The sequence below is a fragment of the Biomphalaria glabrata genome, chromosome 13 (genome assembly GCF_947242115.1).
Source record: "Biomphalaria glabrata chromosome 13, xgBioGlab47.1, whole genome shotgun sequence".
Classification (NCBI taxonomy): Eukaryota; Metazoa; Mollusca; class Gastropoda; family Planorbidae; genus Biomphalaria; species Biomphalaria glabrata.
Window position 1 is genome coordinate 12364932 of NC_074723.1, and position 10898 is coordinate 12375829.

The window sequence follows — 10898 nt, forward strand, 5'->3', positions numbered from 1 at the left end:
AGAGTATAATGTTTGACTGTGTCCTGCGCAGTAATATCCCCTTAGATATTGGGCAATATTTAATTCGGGACAAACACGATCTGTTGAGAAAGAGTGAGAAGCTTCGTTCCGGCCAAGTAAGAGGTGAGATCTGTGTCCTGAAGCTTCGTTCCGGCCAAGTAAGAGGTGAGATCTGTGTCCTGAAGCTTCGTTCCGGCCAAGTAAGAGGTGAGATCTGTGTCCTGAAGCTTCGTTCTGGCCAAGTAAGAGGTGAGATCTGTGTCCTGAAGCTTCGTTCCGGCCAAGTAAGAGGTGAGATCTGTGTCCTGAAGCTTCGTTCCGGCCAAGTAAGAGGTGAGATCTGTGTCCTGAAGCTTTGTTCCGGCCAAGTAAGAGGTGAGATCTGTGTCCTGAAGCTTCGTTCCGGCCAAGTAAGAGGTGAGATCTGTATCCTGAAGCTTCGTGCGGCCAAGTAAGAGGTGAGATCTGTGTCCTGAAGCTTCGTTCCGGCCAAGTAAGAGGTGAGATCTGTGTCCTGAAGCTTCGTTCCGGCCAAGTAAGAGGTGAGATCTGTGTCCTGAAGCTTCGTTCCGGCCAAGTAAGAGGTGAGATCTGTGTCAAGAAGCTTTGTTCCGGCCAAGTAAGAGGTGAGATCTGTATCCTGAAGCTTCGTGCGGCCAAGTAAGAGGTGAGATCTGTATCCTGAAGCTTCGTTCCGGCCAAGTAAGAGGTGAGATCTGTGTCCTGAAGCTTCGTTCCGGCCAAGTAAGAGGTGAGATCTGTATCCTGAAGCTTCGTTCCGGCCAAGTAAGAGGTGAGATCTGTGTCCTGAAGCTTCGTTCCGGCCAAGTAAGAGGTGAGATCTGTGTCCTGAAGCTTCGTTCCGGCCAAGTAAGAGGTGAGATCTGTGTCCTGAAGCTTCGTTCCGGCCAAGTAAGAGGTGAGATCTGTATCCTGAAGCTTCGTGCGGCCAAGTAAGAGGTGAGATCTGTGTCCTGAAGCTTCGTTCCGGCCAAGTAAGAGGTGAGATCTGTATCCTGAAGCTTCGTGCGGCCAAGTAAGAGGTGAGATCTGTATCCTGAAGCTTCGTTCCGGCCAAGTAAGAGGTGAGATCTGTATCCTGAAGCTTCGTTCCGGCCAAGTAAGAGGTGAGATCTGTATCCTGGAACAGCAGAGTGAGACACTCCTCCGTTCTGACTTGATAACCTTTTGTCAAGAAGATGTTGCCGTAGAGCTGAAGCAGCGACTGTAGCAGTGTACTGTTCTGTAAGGCTAGGTGGAATCTAGAGATAGACTTGAACTCTGGAGGAAGCGAGCCCCATGCCTGACCACAGCTGTTTGTTGTTTCTACCCATTTATTACCTGTGAAGAAACAGCATCATTGCTTCTGACTTTCCTTCGTTGAGTTGTCTCCCTTAGGTTTAAAACAAAACTTCTTTCCACATCTAGTAGGATGTGGTATGCGCTTTTGACTGAGGTGGCAGTTGTCACGAGTTTGAACCCTGCCCGCCGCAATCCCTCGCCGTGATATGCGCGCTGGACTTTCGTTCGGTCGTCTGGATGGACCCGGATTCATACCCTCCCCGATGCCACCCCCCGTCGACTCTGAGGGAGGTTTGGTCTAGGATTTAATAATTTTTAATTCTGAGGCAACATCCAAAACTTGTTTAAAAACAACAACTAAAAACATACAAATCAAACTTGCATTTTTATATTAAAGAAGATTTGAAACGTTGGAATCCGCTATTACTTCCGGTGACACCATCTGCTTAGTCTATCAATAGGAGCAATCAAAAAGTTGTTTTTCTTTTTAAAGTGAAGATGTTGTATCACCAAAACACAAAATGTTTATGTATCACTGAAACACATTCCAGCACAACTCTTCTGATTCGATTTATTTTAACGAATTTTGTGGCATTTTGATGAATTAAATGTCACCCACATACTCAGCCACATACCCAGCCACATGTTCAGCTAATATTTATTTTGTGGAAGACGCACACACATACACACCCAAAAAGGACGACGCAAAGCTAAATATTGACTTTACGTGTATTCTTAGAAAAATTGGAACAGAACTTTGTTACTGATTGTTTTACATGGAATCTTTGGATGTTTGCTTTTTTTTTAGCGTAATGATCTATGTCATTGATTGCGCTATATTGAAACAAAATTATAAGTAATTAGCCGGATGTGCACCTCGGCTAGTTCCATAGTGTGTGTATCTCTGATCTAGTCCATTTGAATTCAGATCTATGTCAAACATGGCGAGATGTTCCCTTAACATATTTTAATTTTCACACGAAAATGAAAGCAGACGATGAAAACTGGGTTTAACCGTTTAGCCGACATATTCGTAGCTCATATAAAATACTGTGAAATTTTTGTTAAAAAGTTTCATTCTTCAATAGTGATAAATTTAGGTATTTTATTTTTCGGGCATTCTTGCTGTGGGACAGACATTTAACCTATAAACATTGAGGTCTCCGCTGTGATCTAAGGAACATTCATGCAAAAAATTTTATCAATATGTCTACGATGTGTTGTAGGGAACAGAACAGTGCCCCTTCTTGTTCGAACATAATGTGCTTAATAGTTCAATTCGTTATTTGAGTGAATACAATGTGATACTTCATAGAACTTTGACTTTTCTTTAAATTTGATGACTAAACCTACTCATCAAGATTTAAACCCTTCCCCCTTGTATGATACTATTTGGGGCTGTAATATACAATGTAGTTAAGAGTAGAAGCTGTCTTATAATGGAGACAACTGCTAATGAGGGTGTCATGTGACCAGCACAACGAACGATCGATTTTACTTTTCTCCAAGAATTGTCTGCATCTAATCAAATATACGAGAACATAGGAATGCCCTCTAATCAAATAAAATAAAAAAAATCACGCTTCTTTGCTGATTTATAGCCTAGACACAGAGCTTGACTTTAAACCAAATCTGGAACCACTTCCACTAATAATTTGGCGTTACATAATTATTCACACATTGATGCACAAATAAAACAGTGGTATTTAAAAAAAGTTATATTCTTTAATATTATTTCAAAAAGAATATATTTAAAACTTTTTAAAAGAAATTCACAATTAATTTCTTATTGGAGATTTTACGATAAACTAATCAATGTCAAGGACGCTAAATTAAACTTCAATGTTGCCAACTTCAACAAATATTGAGCTGCAACCATAAGAACTTAGAACATTTGATTTTGCCGCGCTAGAAAGTGAGAAAAACTAAATTATTATTTACCGTTTAAAATGCTTAGCTTAGCAACGCTGCCTTTCTTTCGTACACTGTATACATTAGAGAGCGAGCTATTTATAGTTTATCTCCCATAAATAAAAATCTCTAATACGAATTCTACCTCTTAGAGTCAATGTACGCGCTTCAGTTTTCAAAAAGCTATCATGGCCACGATGCTAATTCGCCCTAAATTAGTAAAGTAGACACTATACCCTAGGTTATGATCCAGTATGATATATAGCTTTAAAATATTGAAATCATGTTTCGGTGACCTGTTTAAATATTGTCATTGAATCTGTAATATTCGAACCTACGTTCACAACGGTCCTATAACTATTGTTTAGACCCCCATCGCTAAAACCATTACTATGCTTTCTATGGAACACTTATAATCACAGTTCTAGAACCTTTCCTACGCGTACTTTAGACCCTTTATACCTCATTGTTAGAACCTTCTTTTACGCACGCTCTCTCTCTAACCCTTGCTCAGAAATCCCCCTAACCTTTTATTAAGAACTTCTTATAGCTCCAGCTTCTAGAACATTTATGAGTCTAACTTTAGAACCTTTACAGCCGCTCTCTTTGGAGGACGAATAAAGTCCGCGGGTCTCTGTTGCCTGGCCGTATGTCAAGGGAAAAAGAAACGTCTTTAGAATCTTATTACACGTGTCTGCAATCCCCCAACATCCGGTAGTTAAGTCTAAGCCGTCCTCTATTGATTAGCCTTTTGTTCAGGGCTGTATTGTTAGATTAACTTTTTTATGAGGGCTGGCCGCTGAGACGTGTCATAGAGAAACTGATTGGGTCTGACACCATCGAGGCGAGTTTGTCACAGCGGAGAGGATGATGTCACAACTGAGTTATAGAGCGGATGTGTCACACAGAAGTTAAAGCGGACGGTGTCACATAGAAGTACTAGCGGCTGTGTCACACTTATGGACGGTGTCACACTGATGTAATAGCGGTCGAGTCACACCAAAGTAATAGCGGACGAGTCACACCGAAATTATAACTAATGGTGTCACACGGAATTAATATCGGATGTGTCACACCGAAATGATAGCCGATAAAACTGACTGCGAGAGATGAGACAAAATAAGACACACTGCGAGACCTGCGACATAACAAAACAAGACACACCGCGAGACCTAAGACATATAAAAACATGACACACCACGAGACCTGAGACATAATAAAACAAGACACAAGACATACCGCGAGACCTGAGAAATAAGAAAACAAGACACACTGCGAGACTTGAGTCATTGTGAGACAAGACAGACCACCACACTTCACTTAACGAAAAAAAAACTTTCTCCATTCAAAATACAACAAAAAAAAACATGTGCACTATTCTGTCTTGCCTTATTCTCCAGTAAAAAAAAAAGTAACAAAAAACTTTTGATTATTCTGTTTTCCTTTCCAAACCTTTCCAAAACTTACCGGTGTCTCCCAAGCCTGCAGCTCACGCAGATTACTGACTTTCTGAAAGGAGGTTAACTTCTAAAACTTGACAGTTTCTCCCAGCAGTGTCTGTCCAGCACTGCACATTTCTTTCCAACCATCTTTTGACCACCACGTGACTTGAACTGCATCTGCAACTTCTCTGTAAGCCCCATGATCTGTGCTGGATTTTCCTATAGGCCACATAAAACATTTTGTGGCCCGAAAATTGCTTTGAAGATATATCAAAGTACTAAATTGCCTTCTGTTGATGGGGGCCCCATATCTCAAATAGCTTAGGGCCTTATCAAGTGTAAGTCCTGTCCTGCCCACAATGATTGTCATAATAGCTCTCGTTATATGGAACACGTACATCTCTATATCATATCAATGTCTGCACGAGGTGTCACATGTCACACTCACACACACACGTAAATGTCACAGTTGCAGTGAGCACACACAAACATTCCAACAACCACACGCATCCTCTTAAGTAACACTCTCTTAACCTCACGTGCGCTACCACTCACTACTCGGCAAACGGCTCCCCCCCCCCCCACTTATCAATACTATATGAGCAACTTTGTAATTAGATTTCTTGTAGTTCTTTCGGAAAAAGACAATTACAGCTTCGACATAAACCCAGAAAAAAAACACACAAAGGCTGAATTGTGACAAGTACAATACAAGCTTGTTTCGAGACCACGCCTCTCTGACACCAAGGCTGGGTTTAAACACAGAATTTAATTTGTGTTCTCTGCCGATGAATTTGCAAAAGTTTCTTCTCTTTTCCTTTACAAGTCTATAATACATGGAAGCTAAAATATCATGTATCATCAAGATAGCTGTGACTAGGAAACTCGTATTCTAAATTGTCATTGTTCGGTAATTAAAATCCTGTTCCATATATTATTTGGCCATAGTTTTTAAAGCTCATATTCTATATACTACTCATTGACCTTAAAGGTCAAATTCTATGTCGTTATTACTCTTTATCCTCATATTCTATATTCCAATTTGAAACTAAATTTATTTTGGGTATGCTTAGAGCTGTTGTAGAATATAAAATGTTTGACATGTTTAGGGTCATGTTTAGGGACATGTTTAGGGTCATGTTTAGGGTCATGTTTAGGTTAGGGTCATGTTTAGGGTCATGTTTAGGATGTTTAGGGTCATGTTTAGGGTCATGTTTAGGGTCATGTTTAGGGTCAATGTTTAGGGTCATGTTTAGGGTCATGTTTAGGATCAATGTTTAGGGTCATGTTTAGGGTCATGTTTAGGGTCAATGTTTAGGGTCATGTTTAGGGTCATGTTTAGGGACATGTTTAGGGTCATGTTTAGGGTCATGTTTAGGGTCATGTTTAGGGTCAATGTTTAGGGTCATGTTTAGGGTCATGTTTAGGGACATGTTTAGGGTCATGTTTAGGGTCATGTTTAGGGACATGTTTCCGGTGTTCCTTCAAAGTTGAAGATAATCTACTTCCCTTTCCAAACCTCCCGCTGGACGACGGGGGATGGCAGTGGGCAGGGTATGAGCCCGGGACCATCGAGAAGTCCAGCGCGCATACCGCACAATCAGGCAGCCATCCTAATTAATTATAATTTATTTTGCATGTAGCACTAATACATTGTAAACAAACACACGCGGAGGACGTCCAGATGAGACGTCCAAAAGTTGGTCTCTTAGCAGAAGACTGAAAGCACAATTCTGTGGGAATAGTTTATAATGGCCAGTGATGTCAGTGATCTAATACAACACTAAATGATGACAGCGTTTGTCGCAGCTCACTTTTATCAGCTCATTCAGCGTTTCTCGAACTGTAGGACATGCTCCCCTGGTTGCAAAATCGTTTTTTGAATTCCTCTGATATAATTTTTTGATTTGGGTATTTGCTTGGAAGTTAAAAATCGTTGTTTGAATGTGGATGAAGTGAAAACGACATTTTAGTGATCATGTTATTTGTTATTGATAAGAAACGTCGTTTTAACTTCGAAGTAAAACCCGTAAAACCGTTTTCGCTTGAGTCGTCTACGACAAAGTGGACCCAAAACCTTCTATTGAAAAATGCATTTCAATATGTCTCCGCCAACGCGTTTCTACTCGTCATTTTGGCGTCAGAATGGTTGAAATTCGAGTGTCTTAACAACTTTCTTGTAAATTCTTTTGCCTGTAAAACAACGACGATAGCAACCATGACAATAGTACATGTAGTATCAGTACTTCGAAAGTCTCATTTGAGTATCGGCCCATGCAGTTATTTCAGTATCGGCCCATGCAGTTATTTCAGTATCGGCCCATGCACTTATTTCAGTATCGGCCCATGTAGTTATTTCAGTATCGGCCCATGCAGTTATTTCAATATCGGCCCATGTAGTTATTTCAGTTTCGGCCCATGCAGTTATTTCAGTATCGGCCCATGCAATTATTTCAGTATCGGCCCATGTAGTTATTTCAGTATCGGCCCATGTAGTTATTTCAGTATCGACCCATGCAGTTATTTAGGTATCGGCCCATGCAGTATCTCAGTTATTTCTTTATTTCATTCAGTTTGACCTGTACTTTTGATTTGACCAGGTTGAATAGTGCGCGTTTGACGCCCAGAGAATACATATCTGAAGTTCTGAACCATTTCTAACACCTGGCTCAATACCCCGCTGGGGAAGCTTATATCACCTCTCTAGTTGGCTAGGGTTCGGGAATGATTTTTTTTTCTTCAGGAGAATGTCTCTTATAAAAAGTTTGAGAAACACCATGTTAAAGTCCTTCTTTTTAGCTGCATTAGGTATTTATTTCAACCATAACACCAATAACAACAAATAGAGTGGAGAGAACATCAAGGCCCGTATTCGACTCGTTTCCCAAAGCTAGACTTTTCAATTATTATTTTAGCCGTTTAAAGTGAATATATTATTGATCACTGTATCCATAGCTGTAGGATTAGTTTTCAAATCGATTTTGTTTTTCGTTCTGATTTTTTTTTTTTTAATTTTTTGTTCATGGCATTTCAACGTTGATTTCCTGGTTCACGTAATTAGCATAATGAATTGTATTGTTCCACATTGTTTGATCGCAATCGTAATCCTTACATTTGCCAGCCTGTAAATCATTTATTAGATTTTTTTTTAGTTTCAAAATAATGTCATAAATTCCTTATTGCTTATACAATAATATAACATGTACTTGTAAATATTAACTCATCAATGATTCAATGATTAAGACTTTAAAAGAACAAGCTCATGCCAGAATAATTTACAGACTGGAAAGGTTAAAAAAATTAAGAATTAAAATACACGCTCTCCCTCTATGTTGCACATAAACTATTAAAACATTTTTTTTTCAACATTTTGCTTAAATATTTTTTATTATTATTAAATGTAATTAATTATAAAATATATATAATTAATAACAAAATTAATTAATTTAAAAAAAAACTTGTAACATTCATTTAGAGCAAAAGGAAAAAAATATGTTCAAAACAAACTGTACAAGAGAAGATACATTATTTGTGCAAGCAGCACTACATAGTAATATGATTTGTATACAGGGCCGGTCCTACAGGTTGCGGGGCCCTATGCGAAACGGATTGCTCGGGGCCCAGTATGGGTAGGGATAAGAATAATAATAGAAAATTAAGACTTTACGCTAAAGTGTTTTACAATGCCTAACATGCTATTATATAACTTTGGTGTTGGCGCGGATAGGGCAGCAGTGTAGTCAGTCGACGCAAATCGCCCCAGGCCAGCGCTAGACATGCGGTCAACCGTGACGAGTTGAGACGGTCCACAGCGAAGTTTCAAGAAAATTAGCGTTTGCTGAGTTCCAAGTGGATGGCGATGCAAGCACGACGTCACTGCAACAAGATGAAGATCAACTGTAGGAAATGAAGACGGCGACATTTCATAAAAGTTCAACGTGGATGGCGATGCACGCGGATCATATCTTGCCCTTGTCGCCCTGCCATCAGGTGCCTAGAACTTCCGTCCACTGTACGTAAAGATGCCGTTGAGGATTAATTCCCCTGAGCCCTACGATTTGATTTGGCCAGTCTTGTAAAGTTAGCCTGTGAGGCTCCAAATGATGAAAAACATCACTGATGAAAGGAACATTACTTTGACATCTAAAGACAAAGCTAGCTATACTGATTGAACACCTATCTCTTAGTTCGATGATGACCAAAATGTTGAAAACTCTAACTCGTTAGGGCCCTCACTTGTTCTTTGATGGATTGCTACAGTGGCATTTAACATTTGTACGTTTATGAGATGGGACACTGAATGTAGAATCTACCAGGCCAAGTGAACAGATCTTAAGGCTTACTTTTTTTGTAGAACACGAGAATAGGCCAACGTATTTGTTTTGTAAAGAAAGTGTGTGGCTATTTTAAAAACAACATATAAACGACACTATAAAACAAATATGACGGCATTCTTGCTTTGAACCGCGAATAAAAAGATGTTTAAACTACGCCTAGAGATTGAAGGATCGATGGGAATACCAATAAGAGATAATAAAAAAGTCGGTGGTAAAGCAGCAGCGACAATGTTGCTCACTCTGTAAGTAGAGTCGAAATGAAGCCAGTTTCTAACGTGTAAAAAACTAAAAGATAAACTTCAAATATCCCATTAATTAGTGGAAGTACTAGATTGTAACCAGACCAACAGGTTTGTAATGAAATACTTTCAGATCAATTTCATTTCATTTTTGTCGTTGATATGGCCCGCGGCATGAATGCTGGAAATCCCATTAACCCGCACACCAAATAAGGTTGGGGCACCACACAAGATCTGTTGACCTTTCTCCATTCCTTTCGTGTATGGCCTTGGATAGAATGACAGCTCCGTCGATTCTTTTTGTTGTCTTCCCATCGCTTTCTCTGCCTCTTCTTCTTTTTCCTGGTACTGTTCCCTGAACAGTCTTTGCGTGCTCTGAGGACCTTGTGACATGGCCATATAGAGTTTCGGTTTATGTTTTTTTGACCAAAGTTTCTAATGAACTGTTTATGATGCGGTCTTTCTATCCTGTCAGCTCTACTAATGATCTTTACATCATCTGTCCTATAGACCACAAGGTCTGAAAGGGGAACTTTCCTTTTTTACTATTGTAATGCGATGGACATAAAAACTAACATCTCAATCATATTAATAATTTATAGTGTACATATTTGTAGGCGACATGTTTGTACACTGCAGATGTATGGGTCATATTTAAATCTAGTTAGGGTGCAATACTAATTTAGCGAAACAATAAAATAATTTGTTTTGTTGTTGTTTTTTTTCAGACAAAAAACTAAACTGTACAAAGTGCAAGTCTATAAGAAACAAAATACTATAGAGAAAAGTACGACTCTTACAAACAGTACAGGCTGATGACGTCTGTTTCAAATATTAATCACTTGAAACCTTTCATCTGATTGGCTGCTCAGCGGTAAAACTTGAAGGATTTCTGCCATCTTCAAAAGTTGAACTTTTTTTTTTCAATTTCACTGCTTCACACTGTCACGTGACATGAGAGGCCATCTTAAGCAGACGGCTTTAGCGTTTTCATCTATTCCATAAAAAAAAAGTTACTATTCCATACTTTGTTTTGACCCTTCTCGTCAGGAAGTTGTTAGCGGCCAGGGAGATAATCCTCGAAGACACAGACACCGCCGTTCAAGTGGTGTCATCAGCAGCAGACGGTCGTACTAAGTCGCTTCTCCATGTCAACTTCAGGCCGGCGGGAAACGACCAAGGGGAAGAAACTGTGGAGATAGTTTTCATTGGAAATCAATTTTTTGGGGGAGAGTAGAAAATAGCTCCCGGTGTGGGCACTTTTTTCACAGATTTGTAGACTTTCTTTTTGTCTGTGGGGTAGACAACGACCACACCAACCACACCACACAATGACCACACAGCGGGATGAAAGTGGCCTGGCTAATTTGCACAGGGACAGGACGAAAGTCCGAATACCTGAGAGAGAACGCAAGGATTATGGGGTGAGTACTTCCTGTTCGTATCGTTTTGTAAACCTTGTTGCTATAGCAACACAACACACACACACACACACTCATGAACACCCACACACAAATAATATATACTAACCTGAAGCATCGTTCTGTCTTGGACAAGTCCATAAGAATGTTTCTGTTTTTCTAAGTTTATATTCCATTAAATGTTATTGTTAGATCATCTCAATGATGTGATTGGCAGAGGCGTCAAGGATGACACTATTCAACTGG